The sequence below is a fragment of the Diceros bicornis genome, chromosome 14 (genome assembly GCF_020826845.1).
Source record: "Diceros bicornis minor isolate mBicDic1 chromosome 14, mDicBic1.mat.cur, whole genome shotgun sequence".
Classification (NCBI taxonomy): domain Eukaryota; kingdom Metazoa; phylum Chordata; class Mammalia; order Perissodactyla; family Rhinocerotidae; genus Diceros; species Diceros bicornis.
Window position 1 is genome coordinate 16,457,798 of NC_080753.1, and position 25,226 is coordinate 16,483,023.

A 25,226-nucleotide genomic window follows, 5' to 3' on the forward strand; every position below is an offset into this window, starting at 1 on the left:
CTCCACTGCCAACCATTTCTCTCCCACTTTTCTCCTCAGCAAATGATACTTCTGGTTTTCTAGTTATTCAAGTCAAACACTTTGGAGTCAATTTTCCCTCCTGTCTTTCTATTAAATCTCATATTCTAATCCATCAGCAAGTCCTGTCAGTTCTACCTTCAACATATCTACATCAAATCACTTACTAGGATCTAATTACTTGCTGTCACCTTTACCATCACCTTTATCACCCTGGTTCAAGCCATGGTCATTTCTTGCCTAAGTTATTATACTATTCAGCTATTTGGTCTCTCTGCTTTTGCCTTTATTCCCTTCAGCCTATTCACAACAGTGTAAATCCTTAAAAGATAAGTGAGAGCAAGCCACTCTTCTATCAAAACCCTCTTATGTCAGAGTAAAAGCAGTCTTCACGTTAGCCTTTAAAGCCCTGGCATATTTGATCTCTTACCTTTTACTGTCCCTCTATCATTCTGTTCTATAGCCAAAGCCTTCCTTGAAATGCCAGCCATGCTTCCATCTCAGAGCCTTTGCTGATGCTGCTGTTCCCACTGCCTGGAACAATCTTCCTTCAGATATCTGCACTGTACACGTTTTAGGTGTTCCAGAAACATTATCTTCTCATTCAGGCTTTCCCAAAATATGCTTCCTAAAATTGTAAATTTCTTCTTTATTGTATTCCACAGTGCTTACCACTCTCTCAAACATTAAATTTTATATTTATTTATTTGGTTTTTTGCTTGCTGTTATTATTTTACTGGTTGATTTTAGTTTTGTTCCTCAATGCACTAGGATGTTAAGTACCATGAGAATGAGGATTTATTTACGTTTTCTGTTTTTCTTACTCATATATCCCCAGGATGTAGAACAGTGCCTGATACATAGTAATTGTTCAATAAGTATTTGTTTAATGGATCAAATGAATTAATAAGTGAATGGCACCCTCACTATGACTTGAACTTTTCCTTTTACATGGAATACCTCTCTGCTTATCTAAAATTTTTAATTACCAGTTCAAGCCTCCCCTCTTTCAGGAAGCCTTTGTTGGCCTCTCTCTTTTCTCTGTTCTCTGAAATATAAGGCTATTTTTTAAACACAATCCACTTGGGCATTAAACTCTCTTGCTTCTTTTTCTATCTATTTATTTCTATCCATAATTACATGCATATATTTCATGGGGTATGATTTTGTCCCCCAACCAGATCACATGTGGAATCTAAGTCAGACTCCTTTATCATCTGATTTCCTGTCCTTTGTCTCCCACCACTCCCTGCACAATTCCACCAGGATTATAAGACTCAGTAAGCTCATAATTGATGAATAAATAAATGAATTATTTAAATTCTGCCTCAATCACTCAGAAAAAATTTCAGGTAAATTGATTATGGGGAAAAGTTGACCTACCTTCTTTTTAGACCCTTTATGTAGAAAATAAAGATTTTTATATTTAGCACTTGAAATATATCTTCCGATGAAAATGGAGGGAGTAAGTTTTGCATTTTAAAGGTAAAGTAATAACTATGGAAGCACTTCAAACTCATTTGGCATAATACATGGAAAATCTGAAATTATGCCTCAGGAGTAGACAAATATACAAGATAACTGCTTCCATTTTTAGATAAATCTACAGTTCCAAATTTCTACGTGTAATAAATAACTGGGAAAATCTTTTACCTCATATGTGTTATATAACTCATTTTAAACAAATAGAAAATGAGCTACCATTATCAAAGCAATCAACTAATTAGAACATTTGAGCATTTATCTTCAGCTTTCTGGAGATGCTTAGTCTACCCAGGCAAAAGACAGAAAGAGATGGAGTGAATAAAATGCATTTGAAGAATCCATAAAGGGTGTCCAGAAACCACATATTTGAGGATTGTTTTTCTAGTGGAAATGTGGAGAACAGACTGGAGAAGGCAAAAAGGGAGACTAGTTTGGACTCTATTATAGCTCAGCAAGATTAATGATTATGGCTTGGATGTGGGTGAAATAGTGTAGGAACAGAGCAGATGTGTTGGAAAGCCATTTAGGACACACTTTTCAGGGCCTGGTATGGAAGGGTGAAAGAGTTTCTCAGCGTGACTCTTCAGGGTCTGGTGATGCCATCACTGACATAGGATCGGTGGAGGAGGTTGTAGGTTGGAAGAGAGCATAAACTTTGTGTTTGACATTGAGTTTCAGGTACTTTAGAGACATTCCAGTGGAGCTATCAAGCAGAAAGGCAAACCTATTTCTGCAGGCTTGATTTGGTATTTAATAGCATGTAGCTTGTACTTAAGGTGGTGTACATTGAGGAAGTTTCTTAAGGAGGGAGCACAGATTGGGAAGGGAGAAGGGCTAGGGCTCAATCTTGAGAAACGCCAACATTTTATGAACAGGTCTAGAGGTGAAAAGTCAAATAAGGACTAAAAACGATCATTTAATTTAAAGCCATAGAGATTATTGCTGACTTTAGTGAAATATGTTTTGTAGAATAAGGGGAATTGAGATAGGAGTTGGTTGAGGAATGAGTGGAAGAAGGGGAAGTATAGAAAGAAAGTATAGAATGCTTTGAGAAATGTGAAGAGGACATGAGCATAGAGTGAAAAAGTAGCTGTGAAGGGGATATTAAGGACAAGGAGATTTTTTTTCCCCTTCCTCCCTTTCCTCCCTCCCTCCTTTCCTCTCTCTCTTCCTTTCTTCCTTCTTTCCTCCCTTACTCCCTCCCTCTAACCCTTCCTCCCTCCCTTCCTCCCTTCCTCCCTTCCTTCCTTCCTTCCTTCCTTCCTTCCTTCCTTCCTTCCCTCCCTCCTTCCTTCCTTCCCTCCCTCCCTCCTCCCTTCCTTCCTTCCTTCCCTCCTTCCTTCCTTCCCTCCTTCCTTCCTTCTTTCCATCTAATATGGGAGTGATTGAATCATGTTTTATATCAACAGAAGGGTACAGTTGATGAGGGAAACTGGGTTGTGAATGAATCTTGAAGTGGTTCGAGGGCACTGGACTCAGAGCATGGGTAGTGAGCTGAGGCCTTGAGAGGACAATTATCCACCACACAAGAAGGGACGGGGGACAGAAGCAGGCATAGGAGGCTAACGGCTTCTACCTGTGCTATGAAATGGTAGGATTTGCCAGGTGACCTTATCTATACAAAAACTTTTATCACATTCAGGGTTGCTCCTGAAATTTTTGAAGCTCAAACATGGTAAAGAGAGATATGGAAAAGAGAAGGAGTAAAAGAGGAGGAAAAGTACATAGAGCTATTGATTCTGTCCAGAAATTGGACCGTGGAATTTAAACTGTTAAAATGAAAATCAGCTAGTCTGCTTCCTTCCTTATCATCCAGCCCTTCGATCACTCTTCCACACACTGCTTATCATTTCACAAGTATCTATCATGCCTAGGCAGGGTATAAATATTTTAAATCCAGTAAAGAGGAAAAAACACTCACTTGCAATGGATGAAAACTCTTGAGATTAACCCAGGAGAGGAAGGGATGTTCTCTTAATGTAACTGTAGTACGTTTGGGTTTCCCTGGTCTTTTCTTACAGATGTGTGAAGCTTTGAGATAATGCCCTGCAGTCTGCTTGGTGCATTACAGGTTGGTTTTCTCTCAGATCCATCTCACTGGTTCCTATAGGAATAATATTCAAGAACATATTCATCCAACATAGAACAAAACCAGCTTACCTTAATATATTGGCTACCCTGCCTTTATCACCCCAGATAATGTATGGTGGATGATACTTACAATAATTGCTGTTTGCATTTGTGTGTGTGCCCCACTCTGCCAGGCACTTTACAGACTTTTATTGTTTCTTATCCTCTTAACAACCTTATGAGATACTTGCTACAATTCTTGTTTTACGGAAAAAAAGTGACGTAATAGATTTGCTGAAGAATGAGGAAGAAGAAGAGGAGCAGAAGAGGAAGAAGAAAGGAAGAAGTGACTTTCTGGAGATCATCCAGCTGGGATTCCAATTCAGGATTTTGCAGCTTTGGCTTTGAAATCTGTGCTCTTTCCAGAGGCACATGCATATGAAAAAGGACGGAGCCTCCAGTCTGGGACTATGGACACTGTGGCTTTCCCACTTTCAGGAGGGGGCAAAAGGGAAGAAACTTCTGAAAGGGACATTGAAGGAGCAGCCACGTAGAGAACAGGCTCTTTTATCGCCACTCACACTGGATCCCCAGCTTGCTCTAAAGAAGCCATTGACATCAGTGTGGTTTTCAAAACAAGCTATTGACTTAATGTCATATTGTCTAAAACCACTACCTTGACTTCTGTCATCAGAGTCCACACAAAGGATATTTCTTAATACAAGCTTGAAATCAGAATTCCTTTAAGGTTGTTGAGATTTGAATCACTCAGTGTCTGGAAAAAAAAAAAGAGGTCCCCCAAAGCCTTTCCTCAAATATAATATAGTCACAAACATCTGTTTTTGTTTTGTTGACATGCTTTCCTTCTGTAAAAAATAAAGAGAGCATTCTTTAGACCCCAGAAGCAGCTCTGTCCTTTTAGATAAAGAGACATAGACATTTGGCACTTGGTAGATTAAGGTTGGAAACACTGTAAAATCGTTTAAAAATAGGCAGTACTAATTTTTCTCTGAGAAACACCTGCACGTCAACAGAATTCTTCACTCGGTTTCTGTGTGTGGTCGCTGAAGTTCTGAGTTACACCCATTCAAAAACACTGAAAATGATTTTAAACAAATTTCAAAGATCCCTCACCAACTAGTGAATGAAAGATAACTCTGGTCTCTACACAGACATATCCTCCTTCTATTTATAACAGTAATTCATTCAACAAATATTTCCTTAACAACTACGTGCCATACATAGAAGGCTTGCATACATACATACATGGATGCAGAAATAGACAAGTACTTTCCAGTGTACAGAATTTCACAGTCTAGTGGAGGAGACCAGCAACTAACAGGGCAATCTTAGGCTGCCTGGGGGACGGAGAATTGATGCCCGATCTAGAGGAGAATGGCAGGGTGATGAGAGTAAGAGAGGGGTCAAAGACGACTTCCATAAGTAGTGAAGGTCAGAGCCAAGTTTTGAATGATGAAGGAATTAGCCAGGCATTAAAGGGTGAAAGGATCTTCCAAATAAAGATAACATCAAATTTCAAAAGCATGATCTATAGTTAAGAGGAGAGCCTCTGAAGCTAGACTCCCTCAGTTTGAATTTGCTATTTATTATCAGTGTGACTTTGGGCAAGTTAAGCACCATGCTATGCCCCTATTTTTCTCATCCATAAAATAGGGGTAATGATAGTACCTCCTGCCAAGGGTTATTGTGAGAATAAAATACTGTGTGTAAAGCATTTAGAGCAGTGCCTAGCACGTCTGAAGTACCATATAATCATTTGCTTGTATTATGTGTGTAGATGTGAGTGAGCAATTAGGATGCACTCAGGTTACTACTAACAGCTGTGTGTGGGCTGGAGCAGTGAGTACTATGAAACCAAAAATGGTAAATAGGAGTCAATCTGATCTACAAGGATAAATGAAAAATCAGAGGTTTGCATTTGTTTATTCATTTGGTGCTGTCTTTTTTTTTCTTATAATAAGTCTTTATCAAGTTGTTCAAGTGAAAAGAAATATTGCAGGTTAGAATATGCAATTATTCCCCATAGTAAGCTCCAAGACTCATCTCCTAGAGAAATACCATTTTTAGAGCAAACTCTTGTTCACTGACACCCTGCACTGTTATGCTACATTCCTAGGGCTAAACATAATTTAGGAGATGAAAGAATGCCTTTCTAGGTGAAAATGCAGGAATGCAGAGTACAGGTGGTGCTTTTGCTGTTTCCATAAAACGTAATAATTCTTGCCTCAAGTATTGCTTCCCAAAGAGAGCTGAGATCCTGGATTATCCATGGGAAGCATGTTTGGGGAATTATCACTGTCTCTTCGTATTCCTGTTTAGCCCAACCTAAAATGACAGGCATTCTCCCCAGCACTGTCATGTTAGACCAATTTTGTTAATGTAACTGTTCCCGAATGATGTGTTGACTGAGTCATTGCTGCATTCACTGACCTCCAGTCAATTCCATTATTCCTTCCAGTCCATGTGCTTCTCTAAAATAGAGCGTCCATCTGGAGGGGCAGATGAGGATTCTAGTATCCAATAGAACTGGCAACGCTAGGCTAACATTTTTAATATGCCTTCCTCTCCTTTTGTGATTGAGGATCCAAGTTCAAATTTCACCCTGGGAATGAAAACCAGAATAACAAATGAAAGTATTTTATTGAACTTAAAATGGAACACATCCCAAAATAGACTACATTGATTCCTATAATGCTAAGCAGACAAAACTTTTCCTGTCTTACCTTTAGAAAATCAAGAAGGAAATTTAAGATTTTATAAAATCTCTTGGTAAAAGCTCACTTTTCTCTCAGGCTAGTTCATACTTACATGTACTACCCAAAGGGATACCAGGGCCTAATACATGGCTCTTTGTGCTAGATAATCCTTTGAATCCATACTGTACACAAAGTCAGGCACATCTGAATCCAAAATCTGGCTCCATGCTTATCGGCTGTGTCACTGGGTAAGTTATGCAATTTCTCTAGATATTGCCTCTTCATCTGCAAAATTGGGCTAAAAGTACTTCCATTTTAGAGTTGTTAGAATTATGTGTGAAGAAATGTGAAAGCAACGAGTATATTATCTGATACCTAATACATGTTCAAATGATGTTATTTAGTCCGCAACTAAATATTGTATTGATGAGAACGAAGTACGTAAATAAAGCCCTTGTTGGGCCAAGTCTTTCTCTCACTTAGGAATATCTCACTCTAATAAATGGATCACTGGTATCTTGAAGAGTTGATTTAGCATGCTACTACAACTACTACTAAGATAATAGTATATTATTTTACAGTATAAAATTATAATGTATAAATTTTATATTATAATTGTATATAAATATATTATATATATTATAGATTATATAATATATTAGATTATAATATAAAAAGGTATTAATTAATATTATTCACAAGTTACAATTCTTTCTCTTTCTAGGCACATAAAAAATTTGCATTTCTTGCTACCCTTGTGGTTTAATGGGACCAAGTGTCTTGTTTCTGGACAATGAGCTGTGAGCAAAGGTGATGTGCATATTTTCTGGGCTGGGATATTTGAATATTGACTCAAGACCCTTCAGAGTTCTCTTCCCTCTAGTACAACAACCACGAATTTCCAAGATGGTAGCTACTCCATTAGCCAGGGTCCATGAATAATTCTGATGAGTAGAGCTTCTCTGCCAAGGGAATTATAGCTGAGTGAGAAACAAACTTTTCTTATTTTGATGCTTCAAATACTGGGGGTGATTGTGACATAGTTTAACATAGCCTATCCTGACTGATAAAATTATAACAATAATAATAACGTTTACGGAATGTTTCTTATGTGTCAGACACTTTGTATTGATGCTTCTAATCCTCTCAGTAACCCTATGATGTCTGCAGATTATCATGATCATTCCACTTTTATAGATGGGGAAACAGATACAGAGAGAAGCTAAGTAGCTCATCCAAGGTGATGAAAACTCATGAGTTGCAGAGCCAGGATTTGAACGCAGACACTTCATCTCTGGAATCTGTGCTCTTCACTACAGAGCTTTACTTCCTTTTCTGCAACTTCCAGAGATGATTTACTTAGAATAATGGAGTGGTTTGGCAAAAAGTTTAATAAATGTCTATATTCTCATCTTTGGGAAGGTTTGACTCCAAGGCCAGTACACTTTGTAGTTTATTAAGAGGAAAAGAGCCAAGACCTTTCAAGGATCTGACTTGCTTTTCCAGAACCAAGAATTACAGATGTAAAGCTTTTAATTTCCATAGTTTTGTAAATTCCATAAGTGAAAAAGGGCATTTTCTGCTTGGGGATTTTGTGGTTTAGTTACAAGTATAACTCTCCAGCCTTTTTGAGTGGTGTAGTTACCCCATTTGACACTATCTCTCTCACTGATTGTATAATTCCTGAGTTTCATTATATTCTCTTACAAACCAGTTTAGACTGATGTTCAGCTGTTGTATTTTTACCTAGTGTTTGCTTTTTGCTATTGGTGGTGGGTTCCTCTTTGTTTGTTTTCTGCTGTTGAAGGAGGGGAGGGGGACTCCTCTCCCCCGTGCTGATGTCCTTCGGTGGCCACCCTGAGGTTCCTCTCTCACCACAGCCTCAGGCTTGCACTCGCATAATAATAGACAGGCTGGTAGCTGCCACACGATGGGGAAAAGCATTCAAATTCTCTTGTCAACTGTGTCTGAATTTCTTTCTTAAAACAGAAATCTCTGACAGATCTCACCATGGACCTCTGATTAGCCAGATGACATGTAGATATGATTTTGAGACCTACTACAGGGAATGAAATTGCAGGGTCTGTCACCAATCTTCTTTTCATGCTGCAACTTCTTCATTTGGATGTGTCAAGAGGGCAAATCTCTAACAAAGGAACTGCAGTGAGAGCAATTGTAGAGCCCACCACAAGGCAGAAGAGACAGAGTCAGAAATAGATGCTATAAGTGATAACAGCAGAGGTGGAGCCGCAGCCTGAAAGCCCGCCATGGCCCACGAAGACATCACAGAATCAGAGCTCCCTATGGCGGATGACCCATCCACCCCTCAACCCCAAGTGGCTCTCTGGTCCAGATCCTTGTTTCCAGATTGGCAAAAACATTTTCTGTTTTTTCACAGATAATCAGGGAAGGAAATCCACAGTCTCTTTCCACATGCCTTTTAAATGTACTAGTCAAGAACTTATTACTTATATATTACTTAAATCTCTCTAGATGTCATTTAGACATTCATGCTTCTTATTACACCCAAGAGATGAAAAAAATAAAACATCGTTTTCTTCTTCTACTGCTTGCTGAGGTTGAGACTCGCATTTAAATATTTCCAATGAGATGAAGCCACAGCGTGTCCAGATTTCTTACTAGAAATTTCCTTCAAGAGCTTCCTTCATCTCTCCCTACCTGCTTTTTCTTCTCTCATCATAACAGAGAGTAATTACGCAAGATTGTGACAAACTAGCTGTTCTACACCTCTGCAAAGGACAGATCGAGAGGAGATGGATTTACCAAATTTAGATGAGGCACAACAAAATCAAGATGAATTTCCTAAGTTATATAACATGGGAATGAGCTAACCAGGGAGATTGTTAAGTTTGCTCAACTTGGTTTCATAAAATCAAAGACTTCAGAGGTTGCAAGATCTTCTAGTCAAATATCATATGTGTCCAGATAAGGAAACTAAGGCCAGACAATTTAAATGACTGGCTAATTAGTTACAGAAGCATAGAATAACACTTGAACTTTGGAGTCAGGGTGGCCTAGGTTTAAATATGGACTTTGCTACTCATTTGTAGCAAAGGTACAACATTCTTGAGCTTGTTTTCTCATCTAAAAAATGTATATGATAGTATTTGCCTCTCAGGGCTTTGGTGAGAATTGAATAGTATTGGGTATGAAAAACCTCTAAAAATAATGATTTCACTAGATACTTATTAAATAGAGTCCCTCTATCAAATACTGACCGTGGTTGTATGATGCAACATTGCCTCTTCTTGTAGAAGAGAAACTTCTGACCTCTGGGGAGTGGCCACTTTTAACTCAAAGATGGCATTTTTTTCTAATCAAGGAATGAATCTTTCCTTGCAAAAATTACTCCATTATTGGTCTGAGCACGATCATATTCTGCCTGTAGAATGTGGATGAGAGATAAGAAATTCATTAACATAGTTTCTTCCAAAATGAAGGCTTCTCTGTATTCTTTTTCCATTGACAACAGAGGATGAAGTAAAGGCAAGAAATTAACATGCCTTCCATTCACCTACTAATCTCTAGGGACAAGAGAGGCAGATGCAGGTTTTGTAGGACCTGAATCTTTAACAATTTTGGAATCCATTTTAAGAGAAAGAATATACAATTAGGAATACAGTAGTAGGTATAAAAGCAATTACTTATTTAGAATGAGAAGAGAAATTGAAACAAATTATATATTTTTTAAAAAGCTAACTAATACCGCAAACATAAATACAGGAATTCTGACAAATTCAATTTGTATGATTCTCATCAAAAAAGTCGAAGTTTGTGATTATAATTGCATGTTCTGCTTACTGAGAATATTCCTTTTGTTTTGATTAGGCACCAATGAGAGCTGAAGTCTACTTAGAGTGTGTACCTCCTTCAGCACCCATATACTACCAGGACCCATTGCAATAAGACATCTTCACATAGTGATCTGGCCTTGAACCCTGCCCCTTCATATCACCATGAAGAATCAGCACAGTGGAGTAGTCTTAGAAGCCATTTCTCCACCAGGGCAGGCAGCAATAACTTACCTAGAAATTGAAGAGAATATGAATCAATAAATATCCCCACTAACCCCACCTACTATGTTCTCAACTTAGTTTTATTGTAGCCGAATCCACAAAATGGCTGCAGCCACACAGTGCCACCAGATGTGAGAGAACATTCGGCCAACGAGAAAGAGACAAATTTTGACCAATTATGTTCAAAATCTCTTACCTTTGCAAACTTTACAAAAACATACCCTTGTCCTTTGTGTTTTCTGCCGCTTAGAATCCAGAGTTGATCAGATTCAGGTTTGATCCCTTTGGCAAGACCGTACATGTAGTATGTTCTTTTATCAGAAATGATATATTGCCTGATTTTCTCTTTTTATGATGTTTGCAGCTAATGATATTCATTGCCTACACCTATTAATAGCTGAAGCTCGCAAAATAGTGATACTTAGATTCTGTCATTTCTTTTTCATTTATTAATTTGATTTCTTTAGTAAAGAAATACTTCCTTTCATTTATTATTTGGTTACCCTGTGGTATAGCTCCTAATGAAGAGACAGGATAAATGCTTGATTCCTTAACTTAATTTACCAGTTCTCAAAAAAACGAATCTGCTCCATATTATCTTTTAAAGGTAACCATTCTTTTTATATTATTATGAATTCACGGACTTAACCATATCTTGTAGGTTATAATCTATTGCAATGATTAGTCTTATGGAAGTTGAAATTTCCCCATATTTGGCCAATGGAACCCTCTTCAGATTGGCAATTGAGTTCTTTTGATATAAACTTACTGTTTTTGAGAGATTTCTTACTATTTGGTATGATAATTTTTCCAGGCACATCTTGTACATTTCCCATATCGAATCTGGAATCAGTCATTTATCTATGGAACCCTCATTTCTTTTAGTGGGAAATTGTATTTTGAGACCACTATCTAGCTGCTAGTAATGCTCAATGCTCTCTGCTCTTGGGTTGACCATTATTTCTAGACCTTTTCAATGGAAAGAAGTAGGGCATATTTAAAGATAACATATGTCAAACATTCATATTGATAATTTCAATTTAAATTCAGAATCTATGTTATATTTGTTGTTTTATATACCAAGAATCCTGGTTTTCAAGAGCACAAGGGATGATAGAATATCCTATAATTATTCATTTTCTTTATTTCACGTTATACATGCAACAGCATAAGAATAACAATAGTAGTACTATCATACCAATACAATTACTGAAAAGTTGTGTGTGTGTGTGTGTGTGTGTGTGTGTTTGCATATGTCCTCCTCATTCTCCCCCATGTTTATGGTTGTACCATTACTTTATTATCAGAGCATATGGCTATTACATAATATTCTTTCTCCTTTTTAAACCCTCATTTGGTCTTAGTTTTATAAGATATGGATTGAACATTCACCCCCAGTCCTCATATCAATGTCTCTCTAGTTACATTTCTTGTCTCATGCTTGTCCCGTAGCACAGCCTCAGGAACATGGATGCAATAATTCACTGAGTCCTTGCATATTAACAGCTTGTGCCACTTATGCTTCAAAGCCAGATTTGATGGATATAAAATCCTTGGTGCATTTTCTTTTCTTTAGTTACTCAAATATATTACTCCATTTTCTTCTGGCATAAAGCACTACTGCCCCAAAATCTAATGATAATCTAAGTTTTATTCCTTCATTAGGCACTTCCTTTTTTGTCAAGATAGCCAAAGAATTTTCGCTCTTTCTTTCAAATTCGGTAATTTTCTCAAAATAGGTCTTAGTGTTAATCATTGTGGCATGACATTTATGGGAATATAGTATTCTTTTTCAATATGTAATTTTTTTCTCTTTTTCTTCAGTAAACTGTCCTTAGATTGTATGTTCTAATATTCATTCTGTCTGTGCTTCAGTTTTCTTCTTAAGGTATCGTCATTACTCACATGTTGGATATCATTTGCCTATGTTCAATATCTAACTCTTTTCTTTCAATTTTTTTTCTCTTTATTCATTTCTTCATGATTTTAAAATTTCTTCTCCTTTTTATCTTATATCCATTTAGGCATTATCTGCTTAGTCATTCTAGTCATTCTTGTGATCCTTCTAGTTTAGTCTCAATTTCTTAAATAATTTTTCTTTTATTTCTAGTTTCTCTTAAGTTTGTTCACCTCCTTATTGAACATTTGTAACTCTGGTCTATTTTGTTCTTCCATGTATTTGGGGGCCTGTGTTTCTTACATCCTTCTATTGTTTATAGAAAGGCTATTCTGCTTTGTATTTACATTTTTACATCTTAAAACAGCTAAGTAAGAAATTCATCTGGATACTTTTTTGTTACTTGCTTTTATTTATTTTTTAATTAGAAGAAGATGGGTTTCAGGAAAGTTTTTCTAACCTCACAGAGCTCTCTTCTGTTGTTTCAATGTAATGTTAAAAAATATGGCCAAATGTTTTTTGAGATTTCTGGCTCTATTTCTCTCCAACTCTTATCTGGACCTTCTTTCACCTTAATCTTTCTTGATCCAGTCAGTTTTGACGACACTCAGCATTCAGAAGGACCCTCTTCTGAATGCTTCATTTCTAGAGCTCACAGGGGCTGTGCCGCTCCAGCCACATTCAGACCTTCCTACCATGGGCTCCATGCATTCACCCACTATTGGAGAAGGCAAACCTCTTCCAATTTGAGATACCGTTCTCATAGTGGCCCACCATACTTTCCAGTAAACATCGATTGTCTATTTTGAAATTCTCCTTACTTAGCATCGCCAGATGCCTGTTGCTTCCCTCTGCTTCTTTCAACACCGGTATTGATACCACACAGATCTTGCGGCTGTTGCTGGTTTCTCTCTATGTACTTGTATTTTGGGGTTCCTGAAGATACTTTGCCACCTTTGTTTCACTGTAAATGTTTCTTGTGTTTTTGATTTTGCTAACTAGTTTCTCTGTTTTGATGTGGTGATCTGTAGAGTTAAAAGGATATCTTATATCCATGCTACCATTTTCTAGAATCTGCGACACTTAAAATTTTATTCTAAAAAACTTTTGTTTGTTATCAAACTTAAAATACTTTCTTTGGAAAATATTGGCAATTTGGGGATATGCAAAAGTAACTGTCACAGAAGTAGCATTTTTATTATAAATTGCCTAAATAAGACCTCTTAAGGAGACAAACATCATTTGAATCTACAAGTTCTGACAGATTTATTTTAAACAATGAGGAAACATTTCATTTTTCATTTTCCTATATGCAGACCAACTCGCTTATAATTAGGAGTGCATATTGAACAAATCCTGGGATGGAACCATTATTTATATTTCAGTGTCTGTGAATGGAACCTTTGGAGACAATTCGAGGAAGAGTCACTTTCACATAGATTATGATATGTATGTTTTCCCCAAGAGATGTAAAGTACTTTACCTCTGCTTAAATGAGGAAGGAACATAAAAAGACTATAGCATTTTTTAAGCAGAGGTCTCCCAATACTCTGCCCACATGATCAAACATGATTCTCAGTAACACTATTTTTAGTTTATATGTATATGTATATATGTACACATATCCACTCTGTATTGTGAAGAAAGTGTTGTGTGTGTGTGTGTGTATGTGTGTGTACTTTTCTAAGCTTTTTCTCTAATTGCTTTATTCCTGTCTAGTACATGAAAGGGTAAGTATAAACACCTCTCCTCGGCTTTCTATAAATGCAACTAACCATGAAAGACTGACCTGGGGGGTTTCTGTCCCTTTGCAGATACCCTGGGCATCTGAGAGGAGATAATCTCTCACTTTGAAGTAAACCCTGAGACAATGCTGTGATCATTAGGCTTGTGGTAATTGTATGAGCAAGGTACTTTGGCCTATTGAAAGATGATGCTTTCATTAGGTTCTGGTTCTAAAATCAAGCCCCAGTCTCTACTACCACAAATGCACAGACACAATTATAGATCTATCTTCTGGCTATGTACGTGAGTTCATATTTAACTTAAGATTTGCCTATGAAACTGTTTTCCTGACAAGGAGTCACTTATTGCCATGGCATCTTTTCACTTGATTATTAAGATTCCCTCTTGCCATTCTCCCTTGAGCTTTAATTACAGCATTGCAGCATGTTCAAAACATGCTGCCAGCTTTCTCACTTGTACAGGAAACAGAACACACATTTCACATCCCCTGCACGTCCTTTATCCCTCTTATTGATTTCCTAGGCAATTCTGTATTGATTTTATCTTCATATTTCAATGCCTTCTTGGTCTTTTTCTCTCTTGTTTTTCTGAGCTCTTAGAACTCTGGATTTCTCCTTGTTCAGTCAGGTCATCCAATTAGGATTTATGTTTGATCCTCTTTTGCCACTCTGAGGACTCTCTGTGATCCAGGCTGGAGCCCAAATATTCTTATCAGGATGACTTTTATCTCAAACCCAACTGTCTAACTAAGCGTTGGAACCCTTGCCACTGTTTGTCTAAAAATATGAAAGGAAATTGTAGCAAGAGCCTTCCTGCCCAAAGTTATCGTTCTCTGGCCTCCCACATTCGGATAATTTTCTGCCATCTGTGTGACTTCTTTGCTTGCTATTGGTGCCATAGCTTTGTCTTCGGAGCTTTGTTTCAACAAAGCACCTGCAATAGTGCTAGCAAGCAAGAAAGAATACAGGGCCTTTTGTCACTTTCAGTTTTCTTCTCAGAACACGTTATTGTGGCTTGAGAGTTGTGAGTAGTCTGACTCCTCATGGTGGAATGAGAAAACCAGGCTGCCGTCAGGGCACTAGACACTATGACAGTTTCTATCGGGGATGCCAGTGCCTAATTTGAGTCCCTTAGTGGAGAAAGCACTTTGAGACAAAGGACAATAGAAGATGATACCTGTTTTGAAATTTAAGCCAGAGTATGACCTTCTTCTGAGTGAATTTTACAAGACAGAGGTCAATATGCCCTAGTCTTCCATGCCAAAATATATGGTATCATACAGTCTTAAGTATTTTGCTTCTTTCCTTGTTCACAGATTTTTATTACACTCTGAAATCCATAAAGGCAAATAAAGTGAATCTTAGATTAACCCTTCCTTTAATTAAAAATTTTTTCAGATCTTATTTAAACCTACCACATTCCTGCTCTACCTGCCTGCCCACAGATATTCAGTTCTGAGTGAGCCCCATTTGCAGAGATATCAAGTTCATTACCACGACTACAGAGGCTTTGAGATTGACAACAGGAAGTGATTTTAATCAATGAAATACTATATTCATCTATTTACTTTTTCCACTAATATCCATAGAATATTTTCTCTGTCTTATTTCTAGCTGCTAGAGATAGAAAGATCAGTATGTAACTCCCCAATTTTGTTCTAGGCAGTGTTCTTTGGTCTTAAAGAATAGAAACCTAAAACATTAGCTCCATTAGCTCAATTAAGAAGAATGAGTTTTTATAACTGAAATGGTTATATGGGAGATGAATTCTTCCCCATCCCTATCCCTGTATAGTGGGTTCTGTCAGTGGCCCACCCAGACGTCCTAACCCATCACCTTCCCCTGACAGGCCACAGCCAATGAATGAAGGTGAGACTAATACTGTGAGGTAGTTTGTGCTCCAGAAGTTCCCTGGAGGACCAGATTAAAGACTGAAATTAATCTCCAGCTGGGATCACTCTCTTGTTTAACTTTCTCCTCTTCCCCTATCCTGCTTCCCCCAATCATATTCTCCTGGGAGCACTCATCACTCATCCCTAAAAATCACTTAGATGAGAATCCCATCTCAAGCTCTGCTTCTAGCAGACCTGACCAAAGACATCCTAGATAAAATTTTGTGCAGAATCCTTAGCTTATTTGCTCACTTGTAGAAAAGAATTCTCTGTTAATTTTTTCTCAAGAATAGTTTCATTTCTGTAACAAAAAAGTCCAGTCCTGACTAAAAGCCAATACTTTGAACTTCTCCTTTCATCCGTCCTGCACCTGGAGACCACAGTGGGCGTCGATGAGTTGTCTGCCTTCTTCCTTTTACCCTGTGTGCTTGTGCTTCTTGGCCCTTCCCTGGTAGCTCTTGGCTCTAGTTAGGCCAGGGTTGAAGCCGTGAAGAGAGAAGAGATAGGGGCAGGAAAAATCTTACTCAGCTGACATTTCTTATTGCTTCTCTTTGACTATCGTAGGTGTTTAGAGTTGATTATATATCTCTGGTATGCTTCCATTAACTCCTCAGAGATCCATCCATAAGAACTTCCTGACAACTCATAAGGACTCTCAGCTACCTGCTTATGACTTCTCCTTCAGGCACCAGGCATTCACTCCACTCAGCCTCTTTCTTGGGGGCACCAATACCACCTCAGATGCTTCTTGAGCTGGATCTCTCTTGAAATGACCCTACGCCTATACCTGAGGTTTGCACCTCAGCAGAGTTTGCACATTGTGCCCTGGCAGAGTTGTACCTTGGACCAACCATGAGCAGGAGAACAGCTGCTTGCCATTTGAGCCCTCTTTATTCACCAACTGAAAGGCAGCTCCACTTATCACCTTTCATCTGTGGAATTGTCACACATGATTCTGACACTAGTCAGCTGTATTCATCAGACTTCAGTAAAACACAGATCAAGCTTTTCTGGTAAGGTCCTTACAGCTCACTTCACTAGACTTGAGGTGAAGAGGAGGTACATCCTACCCCTGCTCCATGGAGAGGGAGAAGGACCTTCCAGTACACTAGTAATTGTTTCAAAAAGTGTTCTCTTCAGCTTCAACACACTCAAAGTGTGTGAGATGCCAAAGACTAAAAAAATAGTTTTTGAATCCCTCTCTGAAAGTCCAGTGTCTTTCCCCTAGCTTTGGATTGTAGAGCTGGTTCGCACCTAACTGTCTTTAGGTCCAATAAAAACTGTGACAAAAGAAGTGCCACATATATATCATTTGCAATGGATAACTTATAGCCTAACTAATATCCATAATCAAAAAGCAAAGTTCAGCTAGAATTAATGAAAATGGATGTGAGAAATTGGAGATTGGGAACTGATGTCTCTTTCTCCCTTTTGCTCTTTCTGTATTGTCTCATATTTTTTCTTGTCTCCTTATGACTACTTCCTATTCCCACATTTGACTCATAACTTACGCCCTCCATGATTTCAACTTGTGTGTGGCATTGGCTTAACCCTGCTCAAACCCTGTTGCTAAATGACTTTTCATTTCTCTCTAGGTCTTGTAATTTGAATTACTGAGAATGAGAACCTGATCAGTCAATGAAAATCCAGTGGAGTGGTTTCCTAGTGCCATTTGTCCCCTGATTCAGTCAGTTGTTTCTAGCTAATTCTGGGGAGATGAAGGCTGTACAGTAATTTAAAAATGGCTCCTAAAGAATATTCTTTTTGCAAGGGCTAAAGATTTGGACTATCACCAAAGAAGAGGAGCACTTCTGTACATGTATCTTAAAACATATCTAAGGTGTCATTTCCCAACTTTCTCTACCTTCCAGTTTTGTGCTTTACCACTATACATAGTTTCCTCAAGCTGAATCACACATCTATTCATTTGCTCATGACAATTACTCTGACTCTAAACTCCAACTTAACGTTAGTCCTTTGACTGACTCTGAGCCATTCTGCATCATCCAGGCCAAATCTCTTTCAAACCTTCACAAAGGGCTCTTGCTCTGCATTCTTAAAGTACCATAAAGATGCCTCTATCTTATCAATATACAGCACTGTTATTATACTGACTTTACATACTTAAGAAGTTGTTTTTCCCAATAGACTCTTTGAGAATGTTTTCCATGTTGTGGCTTTAAGTTTTAATGAACGAAGAGAACAAGTAATAGGAGTGATGTTATTTTATATAGTAAATTCAGGGAAGACGTCTCTGAGTAGCTAAGGGAGAAACAAAACTGTAGAAAGTGAGCTATATGGATATTTGGAGGAAGAGCATTCCAGGCCAAAGAAAGAGCTAGTGCAAAGACCTCCAAGCAACAACAGCAAGGAGGCCTGCGTGGTCAGAGTGGGCTATGCTATATCTAGCAAAGCATTATGAGCCACGTTAGCCCTTTTATCAACTGCATCACAACATTAACTCAAAGGAAGCTCACCTTGTGCTGGAGGTGGCTGTGCTTTGGTGCTCATTTAGAAGATGAATTCCTACTGTCCTTCCCTAAGACATTGATAGAATAGGTTTGGGAAATACAAGTGAATTCATAGTTCCTCTGGGCATCCTAAAAGTTTGTATTTATCAATAAATGCCTCTTTTGTTACTGAGTGCAGTGTTTTATGTTATTGAGTGTAATAACTTCCTATATAAAATATTTTAATTAATTATTTAGAAGTCCTTGATTTTTCATTAAAAGTAACTTAAAATAGAGTCTATTCTGTCTATAGCAAAATTGGAAAGAAAGCCATGAGGGAAAGTCATGAGGTTTAACATTTAGTGTTTTGATTCCTAAATTAAAATTTTGGTTAAGTTTCAGGTTTTGTGTTTTATTATTTATCAAATTATTGTATTATAAGTTTTTTAAAGAAAAATATGAATATTAAAAAAGATTATGGGGCCAGCCCGGTGACACAGCAAAGTGCGCGTGCTCCACCGCAGTGGCCCAAGGTTCGCAGGTTCAGATCCCGGGCGTGCCCTGACGCACCACTTGTTAAGCCATGCTGTGGTGGCATCCCATATAGAGTAGAGGAAGATGGGCACGGATGTTAGCCCAGGGCCAATCTTCCTCAAGAAAAAAGGGGAAGATTGGCATCAGATGTTAGCTCAGGGCTAGTCCTCCTCACAAGAAAAATAAATAAATAATAACATTATATAACCATCCTACCAGCCTGCCCATTCCTACCGAAGTCAGCATTTCTCAAATAACAGTAAACATCTCTATAAGGTTCAATGAATGTGTCTATAAGTAATTACGCATTCAATATATATAGCTCCAATGAATTGAGCTGTAAGTAATTTATATAAATTTTCATATTGTGTGGCAGGATTTGAAAGATAATCTCAAAACTGTTTGTATAAGCATATCAACGGCCCCTTCATAATTTACTACTGCCATGCAATTTCAGTGTTTATATTTGCATTTGTATTTATGATCATGAAGGGGAAAAGAATACTTTTTCAATGACCTTGGGCTAATTAGAAAAGGACAGGATAGAACGTGCTTAATAAGCAAACAATACACATGACAAGTTGAAGGTGAAACGATGTCAAGGTACAAAATAAGAACTATTTTTTTAAGTAATTGAAATAGAAAAAGTGGTGGGAGGACCGGATCATCACACAGAGCTCAGTGTATGATCTTGTGCGATAACCCTATTACATTCGTGACGCTGGCAGCAATTTATTTGCAGGAAAATGACTTCTTCAATCATGTGAAATAAATTATCCTATTTCCATTTTTGTATTTCTAAATTCATTTGCATTTCACATATAAATTTCTTTGGCTTTTAGAGTCGTACCATAAAGTTTTGACCATAAAGAAATCCTTCCAGCTTTATGTTTATACATATTTAATTAATAAAATGATTTATGTTAAAATTGGACATCTGTGAGAATTATTTTTTTAAAATGGTAAAGATTTTATTCAGATTTGATAAATATTGCATTATTGTAATATGCTCATTATGTGGAAAATCAAGTGATTTAAACAAAAAAAAAAGATATTTTAGCCATCCTGAACAGAAATGACTCTGTGCAGGTATCATAAAAGTAAGTTCAAGATCTCTTATGTTAATATAGCAATTAACATTGCAGAGTCACCTGAAAGTAATTTCAAACAACACTGGAAATGTCAAGTGAATTAATCACTGCAGGACATCACATAATTGGGGCAAATGCTCATACTTTCAAATTAAAGCATTGCAGAAAGTGATTGAGCTATTCTATGCTCTTTTCGTAGTCCATGCTTTTTATATGTGGTTTATTCACTTTGAAAAATTAAGCATATCTAATAATTTCAATTTGATTTTCAAGGTACAAAATTGCATTATTCCTCCTAGTAGTAAAAATAAAAGATAAAAAGTATTTTGACAGACTTCTATCAACGTAAATATTTCTTAACTTTCCTATCTTTAAGGTTCAAATGTGAAGGCAGATGACAGTAAAGGAGGAAAAAAAAAGAGGGAGATAAGACAGAACAGAAGAGAAGGATTTGTGATGTTAATAGGAATTCCCAGCTTTCAGTTTTCCTGAAGTTGAAGTATTTATGTGGTGGTCTAATGTTCCCTACAACTCTGGGAAACTTCTTTAGTCTCTTATGAGAACAGAAAGGCAGCCAGTGGTGTTGGCGCCAACAACGGCTACCATGCTGTTCTGCAGAAAGGTGGTTGAGAGGTTCTCCCCAGAAGCACAGCGGTTTTCATCTGCTCTGACCCAGAACCCTGGAAGCAAAAAGGAGCTAACACACTGTGTGAGGATGCATGTACCTGGAGAGGGAATGTTAAGGTACTTTGAAAAGAATTCTCCAAGCTTTATTAGAATTTCTATGGTGTGTTATCCTTTCTAGTAATTGCTGATAGCAAATTACTCAACAGTGCGGCTGTCTGCCGGTGACAGTGGAAATCGCAGTAGCGAAAATAAAACTGTTCAGAAACTAACTAGATTGTTAAGGGGAAGAAAAAAACGGTCAAATTATATGACAAAAATATGGAATAAAAACAAAAGGTAGAAAACATACGCACGAAATGGAGGAAAAAAAACAAGAAATAAGAATTTGTAGCACAGTCTAAGAGAAATAAAGTAAAATGGTAAAATAACTGGGGTGCATATGAATTTAAATCACAGTTTTCTTCACGTGAACAGCAATGTCATCAAGAAGAAGTCAGAGCAAGCATGTATTTATGACTAAAACTACTTCAAATTAGTCATCAAATAAATTATTATTAAATAGATATCATGCTTTTAAATATTAAGGATTTAAGACAATTTTTTAGATATATTACATTATCATATGTCTCTACTGAGCTCCAAAACTGCAGTCTAAGTTCTAGTGTCCATAACTAGAATTTTGGTCCATCATCTATTTTCTTCGTAATCGCTGGACCATTAACTGCCATTTAGAATTTATGTTTTGGTTCATACATAGATTTTTTAGTTTAGTGCAATTTTCTGTAAGAGTACTTAATCTATATATCCAGGAATACTTGGTAGACATTCCCAGCATTTAAGAATTTCTATGTCAGCATACCTGCAAGAGTAAAGAGATGGAGTATAAATCCCCCAAAGCATTCCTTGCTGCAAAAGTTTATTATAATGTCTTTGGCATTTCAAGGACAAGACACACTATAGTGAGTGATTCAGTAGGTAAATCTTTATTTATTTTCATTATCCTCCTCCTCTTCTTTCCTGGAATGTGCTCTTTATTTTATATTCCAATTTGAATAATAATCACGTTTTCATTCCTCATCTTCCACTGAACAGCCTGTGTGCCCTAACCTCAGCAGTGCTAACTGGCTCTCACCCTACATTGATTACACGTTCCCAGAGATAACAGTGTGTGTGTGTGGGGGGCATGAATAAACTCCTTGCTTCGCAAGTCAATTCTTGTGCATCTCCGCAGTCTGGCAATAACACCCACAATTTGAGTAGTGAGGGGCTAGCTGTGAACTCTGAAATAGCATATGTATGACCTTCTGTTGAAAAAATAAAAATAGAAAAATTAATATTAATATAATAACATTTTTCCCAAAGAGAAGAAAATACTGAAACATTTTTCTATTCTGCTCCTACTCTTGCCCGGTGACAGAGAACTATGCTTAACAATCAAATTGGGCAATTACCAGCAGATTGAGAGCCTAAATCTAATAAAAGTAAAGCCATTATCATTGTTAGAAAACTAGAGGAGACTGCAAAAAAAGAGTGGTGCGGTTGATATGCTACCAACCAGGGCTGGCTGTAACTAAACCTTTACCTCCATATCTACTGTCACTGTCTTAGCTCAGTTATTCATCATCCCTGTCACTGAAGCAGTCCCCATACTGGTCTGTCTATTGCCAAACTTTTTACTCCAACCATACTCCATTTTGCTATTAGAGTTATCATCCTAATTCCAAATCCAGTCACGTCACAGTGAGGCTCATAGATGACTTCCTGTTACCTACAGAAGAAAGTGCAAGCTTCTTAGCCTTGCAAGGAAGTGTCTCCTTGATTTTGTCCTATCCCGATTTTCCAAGATTATTTCCCTACATAGTCATCCTTCTGCAAGCCTCTCACACGATCTTGCTCTTGCAGTGTTCACTCTGTACTCTAGATACATGTGATAATTTGCCACCCTCATTCTTACATATCCAGGCTCATTTCCCATCTCAGTCAGCATAAGTGCATAATCACTTGACAAAACCTAATGCAATTGAAGCCTCTTCTTAATTTCTCAGGACAATCACTGAACTTCATTTCCTCAGAACCTTACAGTGTGTGTATCAAGTTTTATATTAAAGTTATTTGTGTCTTTTTCCAATAGATTTTGAGATCCAGGAGGACAAAGACTGTATTGTATTCCCTTATGTTTCTCCTTCTAGCTCCCTAAACTTGTCTTATAAACAAAATTAATGTCCAATTTTTTCCCTTTCTAGTAACTTGAGCCTCTACAGATTATAAGAAAAACTCTGTTGTGCGTTGATGACTTGAGGATTAACATAGTTAAAATAAATAATGTTAGTGTCCATATACAAAGATACACAACATTACTAATTCTTTATTCATAGGTTTTTTCTCTGGAAATGCTTGCATTAAAATTAGAACCTCTTGTTATGTGAATAATTAAATATTTATTTATTTATTAGAAAGTCAGGCACAGTAGAAAAAGCAGAGGCTTTGAAATCAGAAAGATCTCGGTTCAAATTTTATTTTGCCACATACTATATATTACACCTAGGGAAAGTTACTTAAATTCTTGGATGTCACATATGCAAAATGAGGATTAAAATATTTACCTTTCAAGGATGTTTTGAATGATTGAATTGGTAAAATTGGGTGGAATGAAAAAAATTGCCAGTATTTTACCATCTTTACCTACAGACACAGAATAGTTTTGCTATGGAAGGCAGTACAAAGGGTTCTCTACAGAATAGATGATCAGTCAGTAGTCAGTCTTTGGCAGATGATGGATTATGATGATAGTTATTATCATATTATTATGATGATGATGATGTGATGATGGTGACTGGGACATGCATTGCTCTACCCATCCTTGCTGCTCTAGTCTTCTCATAACCAAGGCACATACTTTAGCTTGGTTCAGTTGTGCTTGAGGAATACAGTAAAACTACCTGACCCAGTCACAACTAGGGCACACAAAAGTAACCAATTGAGCAGTTAACCTGTGATAGGTATGAGATCTAATGACTGCAAAGCCAGGCAAAAGTCTGCACTAAATTCAGTCACAGTTAATTGAACCTCTACCATGAGCCAGTAATGTTGATGCAGCAATAAAAGGATAAGTGAGATGCAGCCCCTGCCTCTAAAGAGCTTACAGTTAGCTGTTACACAACATAGGTGGTGATGGGCTTGAAAAGAAATTGACGAGAAAGACTATCAAATGCAGGGAGAGAGAGGACTTGTTTTCCTGTTGGGATCTACACACTTCTCTAGTCTTTAGGAAAGCCCTGGTTTTTCTATGTATGGATGTCTTAATATCGTAGACTTATAGAATTCAAACCATTCCTTTTAATAGGCTTCTGAGCAATTAATGAGCATGGGAAAACAAAGAATTGTTGCTGATTTCTTTTTCTCTCAGTATTTCTGCCACTTCAGTGCTTTCTTTTCTCTCTTCTCATTTCTCTCTCTCTGTCTCTCTGTCTCTCTGTCTCTCTGTCTCTCTGTCTCCCTGTCTCTCTGTCTCTCTATATGTATGTATATACATATGAACAGCCAGACTCCATTCCAAATCAGAGAAGATGAGCAGATTTTAAGTAATATCTTGGCTTCTGGAAAGTGCTCCAAACCCAATAAGGAGGCAAATGTTTCACCATTGTGTTGAGACTGGTGGTTTGCAGGGTCATTGGGTGCTTAGGGAATTAGAAAAGAATATGAGGTGCTGAAGAGCAATTAAACATAAATAACATTATTCCTTAGCGACATGATTTTTAATGTTGTTTCCTAAACAACATTATCCCTTGATGATATAGTTTAAAAAATGTTCAAGGCCAATCATTATTTTACTTACAGAAATTGCCTATAAATATTGAACAACAAAAAATCCAGCTTTGCATAAGACTATAAAGATTTATTCTAAAGAGATCAGTGAGGCTCTATTTCTATAAACTATCTGGAAAAAAAACAGGCAATAACTTTAACATTCACATCTTAAGTAGTTTTTACCCAAGTTTTTCTTTCCTCTACTTTTGAGTTTGTGTAAAATGAACTGAAAAGAAAATTGGTTATTTTCAAAATGTGTCTCAAATCATTATTTGTATATATCCACCTGAGAGGCAGACCTACAATAGTTAAATGCTATCAAAATATTCTATTTTAAATCTGACAAAGCACATCTATAACCAAATATTCAATTACAAATACAGATACACTGAAGAAAAACTATTTTTAATAAACTTCTCTTATTCTTCTGTTTCCTGTGTATGTTCAGATTCCAGCCACTTAAATTGCAAATGAGTTTAATATGCACATGATGGCCACAATAAGCTCCACTGAGTTTTACTACATTTTCCAGGAACATCCCAACAAGTCTTACGGTGAAGTGTCTTTGTTTTGATGACAATACGCTTTACCTTTTATTTACAAATATATCTCTTTACCTTACAGTGATATGATAGGTTTCCTTTAAAATTCGTATTTTCAGAGCTCACTTCAATTTAATAAATATTGGTCTTCAGATTTCCCCTAAAACAGAAATTCTCTCTTCTTTCTTTTTTTTTTTTTAATTTTTTGTTTATTGCAGTAACATTGGTTTATAACATTGTAAAAATTTCAGGTGTACATCATTATAAATTCTCTCTTAATACATAGTTTAGAAACAAAGACATTTTGCATAGCA

At 37.1% G+C, this 25,226-nt stretch overlaps 1 long non-coding RNA gene across 6 annotated transcripts in view; it reads right to left on the bottom strand.

The window, feature by feature from the left end:
• LOC131413585 (uncharacterized) overlaps window positions 1–25,226 on the bottom strand; it is a 107,222-nt gene that overhangs the window by 32,506 nt on the left and 49,490 nt on the right. For 4 of the 6 annotated variants that reach the window (XR_009221982.1, XR_009221981.1, XR_009221979.1 and 1 more), the window contains exons 2-5: window positions 9,530–9,693; window positions 6,025–6,196; window positions 3,425–3,607; window positions 449–646 (exon numbers count right to left, since the gene is read on the bottom strand). This is a non-coding gene — a long non-coding RNA (uncharacterized LOC131413585). Of the gene's footprint in view, window positions 1–448; window positions 647–3,424; window positions 3,608–6,024; window positions 6,197–9,529; window positions 9,694–10,112; window positions 11,314–25,226 lie in introns of those variants that run through there. The other 2 variants (XR_009221980.1, XR_009221983.1) reach the window with 2 other exon arrangements.